This window comes from Bison bison, unplaced genomic scaffold (assembly GCF_000754665.1).
Source record: "Bison bison bison isolate TAMUID 2011002044 unplaced genomic scaffold, Bison_UMD1.0 scf7180017864146, whole genome shotgun sequence".
Classification (NCBI taxonomy): domain Eukaryota; kingdom Metazoa; phylum Chordata; class Mammalia; order Artiodactyla; family Bovidae; genus Bison; species Bison bison.
Window position 1 is genome coordinate 6,387,337 of NW_011494718.1, and position 7,548 is coordinate 6,394,884.

At 40.3% G+C, this 7,548-nt stretch overlaps 1 protein-coding gene across 5 annotated transcripts in view; it reads left to right on the forward strand.

Moving 5' to 3' along the window:
* Positions 1-7,548, forward strand: part of LRBA (LPS-responsive vesicle trafficking, beach and anchor containing) — a 758,995-nt gene that overhangs the window by 487,088 nt on the left and 264,359 nt on the right. The gene's annotated exons all lie outside the window — the stretch shown is intronic.

Here is a 7,548-nt window from a genome sequence, read left to right on the forward strand (position 1 = left end):
CTCCTGCATTCAGCTTTTCTCCTCATAGTGAGGCCATGTACACAGCTTTTTTGAGCATCTCTCTCTCTGTCTGTAATGCTTGCCTTACATTAGCGTTATCAGGATTTAGTGAGATGTAATGTATGTAATCTTCTCACTAAATCTTGATAATGCTAATGTAAGGCAAGCATGTAAAGCATCTGCCACAGGGTCTTTCTCTTTTCTGGCTCATCTAAAATCTAAAAGCAAGAAGTGTATCTTGTTTAGTAACTTGTCTTAGTTCAGGTTTCCCCACATTGAAATGCTGAGACAAAGGATCAAATTCAAGTAGTTTGGGAAATTCCGGTGACACCAGTAGGAGACTTGGAAAATGACAGAGGAGAAAGGGAGACAGTGCTGGGTACCTGTGAGAAAATGATACAGGAGAAAGGGAGACAGTGCTGGGTACCTGTGAGAAAATGACAGAGGAGAAAGGGAGACAGTGCTGGGTACCTGTGAGAAAATGATACAGGAGAAAGGGGGACAGTGCTGGGTACCTGTGAGAAAATGATAGAGGAGAAAGGGAGACAGTGCTGGGTACCTGTGAGAAAATGACAGCGGAGAAAGGGAGACAGTGCTGGGTACCTGTGAGAAAATGATAGAGGAGAAAGGGGGACAGTGCTGGGTACCTGTGAGAAAATGACAGCGGAGAAAGGGGGACAGTGCTGGGTACCTGTGAGAAAATGACAGCGGAGAAAGGGAGACAGTGCTGGGTACCTGTGAGAAAATGATAGAGAAAGGGAGACAGTGCTGGGTACCTGTGAGAAAATGACAGAGGAGAAAGGGAGACAGTGCTGGGTACCTGTGAGAAAATGATACAGGAGAAAGGGAGACAGTGCTGGGTACCTGTGAGAAAATGACAGAGGAGACAGGGGGACAGTGCTGGGTACCTGTGAAACCAGCTGCAGAAGGGGTTTCTATGGAAATTTTTGAAAACAGTGCAGAAATCTGTCACAGAACTATCCCTGCTGAGAGTTGAGGGAGCTTTGATATTTATGCACCAACTTCTGAGAATTATTCCAATTAAGTTTCCAAGTATAGGCAATACTCCCCTCAGGTACAGGGCCCTCAGGCACAGAGATATAGATCCTGGTAGTTGGAAGTCTGCAGGAGGATATTTAAGTTCCACCGGATGTGAACAGGGCCCTGATAATATCTGTTACAGTCATTAAATCTTTCTCAGGCAAACAGCATTCCTGGGTAACTTAGTATTTGTCTCTAGAATTCATATTTTCCGTATTCCCTTGATGATTCATTTCCTAGATCACTTTCTTTCTCCTCTTATTTTCCGTAAACTTTTCTGATTCCTTAACACTCTTGTACCTTTGCAGAGAATAGATGTCCTGAAGGGCTAGTAACCTATGTTCCATACTTGAGGATGGGCAGTTCTCTTAAGTCACCTTCTGAATTTATATGAGCCATGAAGAGAATAAATTACATTGCCTAAGATGTATTTCTCCTTATGCCGGAACTATCTACTCAAATATTAATTACTGCTAAAATCAGCTAAGATAGTTTGTTCTGCAGTTTGGAATGCAAGGCATTCATTTTTAAAATACTCTAGAAAGAAAAGTAAATTAGGGAATAGCAAAGATAAGATTGGTGAAAATGGATAATGACTAAATCTAGGTATTGGGAGTATATGATTTCACTATATTCTTATCCCTACTTTACATGTATGTTTGCAATTGTTCATAATTAAAAGCAGAAAAAAATGTACTGATTGTTAGAGCCCTCCTGTCTTAAGCTGAATGCTTACTTTAAATATGAGCTAATAATTAGTGTTTGTTTTACATGGATCTCTGTGACATCATCACTTCCACCAAGTTAACTATCTTCCTAGACAATACAAAATTCACCTCCTGGACACAGTGGAAATTTAGCTTTTAGGTCACCAAATAGATTACAGAAGAAGCATGTGTATTACTGTAAAGGTAGAGTGGCTTCCAGATCAGAGAGTCTTAATCTAAACCCTGGTTCTATAGGTACATAAGCCTACCTATGTCAACAAGCTAGCCATGTAGGGCAACTGGACAGTTTTGGAAGCCTAAGCAGAGTAATCACAGAAGGAATCATTGAAACTCTCTATCATATATTGTAGGTGCAGTATGTGGTGTTTAGGTATGTGATATATGGCAATAGATTCTTTCTATAGAAAAGGCAGCCTCCATACTCTTGAGTCTAGGTGATATATGTTTGGTCCCACTGTAGACATGGATATGTCAGGCTGTGATAAGCTAAGGAAATTAAAATTTTGATTATTTTGCTCAACTTCTTTCATTTGATGCATACCAGAAAAACAATCTGTAGTTTGACCTCTCCTGTAAATAGATACAAAAGGAATAGTGTCTTATTAAATGGACTGAAGATCCCAGTTATTTTACAACTGTATCTTGTTTTTATTTTATAACTTTTTGTTTCTTGGAGAGTAAGATGTTACCTACTTAATGTTGCTTATACACTCTTCATTACCCAACGGTAGTGGTTTACCATATGCCTTGACCCACTCCTCTTAAGTTAACTTTACTGCCTTAAAAGACAAAAAAATGGATGCATTCTGCTATTTTAAAAAACTCATCAACTTTAAATACTTATGTATAGATTTCCCTTCTGTGGTATGAGATTGTGTTTCTCTATCATCATAGTTCTCTCAAACAATTTCCTCCATCTCCTATCCTCCAAATATAGGTATATCAAAGTCTTATTAAGTAGAGATTGAATGTACAATATGATGGCTGTGTAAATAATGGCCATTGATGAAAACCATGTGATCATGCTTATCAAATGATCTATAATTTCTATGTTTTGCCTCATGGATCCAGATTAGTCAGAATTAGGTTAAGAAAACATTTTCCATAATTAAAAAACATTTAATAAATAGAGGCTAACAGAACCGCTGGAAAACCATTGCTGGTTTTAAGAATGTGACAGTAGGGGAATTGCAGATAAATCATAATTACTAATACCGGTTGTCTTTGGCACCTAAAAGTCACTGCTTCTGCCCTCTGGGGTCCCTGAAAAATAATGGCTGCTCATTTTCTTCTGCCCTCTAAAATTTGTACAAATGCTTTCATTGTGGGCTCTAAACTAAAATTGCTGGCAAGAGATATAGGAAATATAGTTTACAAGTTTTCAGTTCCCCTTGTTACAGGATAAGGGGACCCCTCTCAGGGCTCCAGAGTGAACTCTTGTCCAACATTCAGAAATGAATTGTTGGAGGAGACATACGTGCTGACAAAGCAAAGTCTTTATTGGAAATGGGCACCCAGTGGAGAGCAGGAGATTAAGGGAACCCAGGAGGACTGCCTGCCATGTGGCTCATAGTCTCAGGTTTTGTGGCAGTGAGGTTAGTTTCTGCATTACCTTTGGCCAGCCGTCTTGCTTGACCCGTGTTTAGTCTGACTTAGGGTCTTCCTGGTGGCACGTGTGCCTCTCTGGGTCCAGATGGATTCCAGGGTGAAGGTATCTGGGAAGTTGGAAGGACATGCCGCCTCCTTCTTCCTTTCAGCCCCTCCTGTATCCTTCCCCATCTCAGCCCCTCCTATACACTCCCAAATAGTGTATTACTGTAAAGGTAGAGTGGTTGGTTTTGCCTGCAGCACTGTGTTCTTTATTAGCACCTCCTGTTGTTGGACAACTCAGGCAAGTGGTTATCATCATGCCTGGCCAAGGCAGTGGTTTTGGTCAAAGGTTCCCTAACCTTGTTTTGCAGAATAGAGCTTAGAAGAGCAAGGATGGTGCCAAGACTAAACAAGCCGTTTCCAGCACATTTAGTCATCTTCCCTTTGGAGGCCTCCTTGATTGATTGTTTTTAGGTCTGGTTCATAGATCTCATTTTAGAATTTACGCTTCACTGGATTCTCTTTCCAAGCGCTCATTCTTCCTTTTCCTTGGCTTTTCCCTCTCTTTTGTTTTGTGAAGGCTCATCCTCTGATAACTAACCAAGAGGTTCATAGGATGTGATTTTTTTTTTTCTGGAGTTTTTTAATATCTGAGATAATCTCTGGGCTTCCTTCATGTTTGACTGACGGTTTGACTGGTTATAGAATTGCAGGTTATCACTTTCCTTCAGAATTTGAAATCTACGTACTCTTTCACTGCTATTGTTGAAAACGTGCTGGTTCTTACTACTTTTCTATTGAATATGATTTTGTTTCTTTTTGGAAAATCCTGGGACCTTTCTCAGTTCTTTTTTTTATTATTTGCTTTAATGTGAATCTTATTTCATTCATTGATATGGGCACTGGGTAGACACTTTAGATCTTGAGACTTGTGACCTTTGGTCCTAAAATTATTTCCCTTTAATTATTTGTTTCGCTTCTCTGAAATATATCCTGAATTCACACTTTAATTTTTGTACACATCTTTTTCCTTTTTCCCTCTCTATTTTTTATCCCCTTCTAATTCTGTGTGATTTTTTTTTTCAACTTTAAGCCTTTCACTGAAGGGTTTTGTTTTTTCCTTGAAATTTTGATTGTAAAGAATTCTTTTGTTTTTCTCCTTTTTTTTTAGAGGGAGGGATAGCGCCTTATACAGTCCAAGTGACAAATAGATTCAGAAGATTAGATTATACAGTGGAAGTGGTAATGACAAATAGATTGATGGGATTAGATTTGATAGAGTGCCTGAAGAATATGGATGGAGGTTTATGACATTGTACAGGAGGCAGTGATCAAGACCATCCCCAAGAAAAAGGAATGCAAAAAGGCAAAATGGTTGTCTGAGGAGGCATTACAAATAGCTAAAAAAAGAAGACACGTGAAAGGCAAAGGAGAAAAGGAAAGATACACCCATCTGAATGCAGAGTTCCAAAAAACAGCAAGGAGAGATAAGAAAGCCTTCCTTAGTGATCAGTGCAAAGAAATAGAGGAAAACAATAGAATGGGAAAGACTAGAGACCTCTTCAAGAAAATTAGAGATACCAAGGGAACATTTCATGCAAAGATGGCACAATAAAGGACAGAAATGGTATGGACCTAATAGAAGCAGAAAATATTAAGAAGAGGTGGCAGGGATACACAGAAGAACTGTACAAAAAAAGATCTTCATGATCCAAATAACCATGATGGTCTGGTCACTCACCTAGAGCCAGACATCCTGGAATGTGAAATCAGGTGGGTCTTAGGAAGCATCACTAAGAACAAAGCTAGTGGAGGTGATGGAATTCCAGTTGAGCTATTTTAAATCCTAAAAGATGACGCTGTGACAGTGCTGCACTCAATATGCCAGCAAATTTGGAAAACTCAGCAGTGCTCACAGGACTGGAATAGGTCAGTTTTCACTCCCATCCCAAAGAAAGGCAATGCCAAAGAATGCTCAAACCACTGCACAATTGCACTCATCTCACATGCTGGCAAAATGATGCTCAAAATTCTCCAAGCCTGGTTTCAACAGTATGTGAACCATGAACTTCCAGATGTACAAGCTGAATTTAAAATAGGCAGAGGAACCAGAGATCAAATTGCCAACATCCATTGGATCATCAAAAAAGTGAGAGAGTTCCAGAAAACATCTACCCCTGCTTTATTGACTATCCCAAAGCCTTTGACTTTGTGGATCACAACAAACTGTGGAAAATTCTGAAGAGATGGGAATACCAGACCACCTGACCTGCCTTCTGAGAAATCTGTATACAGGTCAAGAAGCAACAGTTAGAACTGGACATGGAACAACAGACTGGTTCCAAACAGGGAAAGGAGTACTTCAAGGCTGTATGCTGTCACCCTGCTTATTTAACTTATATGCAGAGTACATCATGAGAAATGCTGGACTAGATGAAGCACAAGCTGGAATCAAGATTTCAGGGAGAAATATCAATAACCTCAGATATGCAGATGACACCAGAAAGTGAAGAAGAACTAAAGAGCCTCTTAGTGAAAGTGAAAGAGGAGAGTGAAAAAGTTGGCTTAAAACTCAGTATTCAGAAAACTAAGATCATGGCATCCCGTCCTATCACTTCATGGCAAATAGATGGGGAAGCAATGGACACAGTGACACACTATTTTTGGGGGCTCCAAAATCACTGCAGATGGTGACTGCAGCTATGAAATTAAAAGACGCTTAAAAAAAAGTTATGACCGACCTAGACAGCATATTAAAAGCAGACATTACTTTGCCACAGAGATCCGTCTAGTCAAAGCTATGGTTTTTCCGGTAGTCATTTATGGGTATGAGAGTTGGACTATAAAGAAAGCTGAGCGCTTTTAAACTGTGGTGTTGGAGAAGACTCTTGAAAGTCTCTTGGACTTCAAGGAGATCTAACCAGTCCATCCTAAAGGAAATCAGTCCTGAATATTCATTGGGAGGACTGATGCTGAAGCTGAAGCTCCTGTACTTTGGCTACCTGATACAAAGAGCTGATTCATTTGAAAGACCCTGATGCTGGGAATGATTGAAGGTGGGAGGAGAAGGGGATGACAGAGGATGAGATTGTTGGATGGTATCACTGACTCAATGGACATGAGTTTAAGTAAGCTCTGGGAGTTGGTGATGGACAGGGAAGCCTGGTGTGCTGCAGTCCATGGGGTTGCAAGAAGTCGGACCCTACTGAGTGACTGAACTGAGCTGAATTGAACTGATAGAATCTTGCCTTTGTTATATGGTTGTAAGGTCTTCTATTAGATCCTGTTTTTTTTTAAGTTTCATTCTGTTCACTGAATTCTCTTTCTCCCTTCTGAGTTTCTCTTTTTTTGTTGTTTTGTTTTGATCTTTGTTCTGTTGGAGTCTTTCCTGAAATTACAGGAGATACTTGGCTGTTGACTGCAGTGCCTTGACCTAATAGGAAGTCCTGTATTTATATGCAAGTATGTTTCTTGGACATCTTTTTTTTGGGGGGGGGTGTTAGTTCTAAAAGGTCTTGTAGGTCTTCATAGAACCGTTCAACTTCAGCTTCTTCAGCATTAATGGTTGGGGCATAGACTTGGATTACTGTGATATTGAATGGTTTGCCTTGGAAACGAACAGAGATCATTCTGTCGTTTTTGAGATTGCATCCAAGTACTGCATTTTGGACTCTTCTGTTGAACATGGTGGCTACTCCATTTCTTCTGAGGGATTCCTGCCAGCAGTAGTAGATATAATGGTCATCTGAGTTAAATTCACCCATTCCAGTCCATTTCAGTTCGCTGATTCCTAGAATGTCGACATTCACTCTTGCCATCTCTTGTTTGACCACTTCCAATTTGCCTTGATTCATGGACCTAACATTCCAGGTTCCTATGCAATATTGCTCTTTACAGCATCGGACCTTGCTTCTATCACCAGTCACATCCACAGCTGGGTGTTGTTTTTGCTTTGGCTCCATCCCTTCATTCTTTCTGGAGTTATTTCTCCACTGATCTCCAGTAGCATATTGGGCATCTACTGACCTGGGGAGTTTCTCTTTCAGTATCCTATCATTTTGCCTTTTCATACTGTTCATGGGGTTCTCAAGGCAAGAACACTGAAGTGGTTTGCCATTCCCTTCTCCAGTGGACCACATTCTGTCAGATCTCTCCATCATGACCCGCCCATCTTGGGTTGCCCCATGGG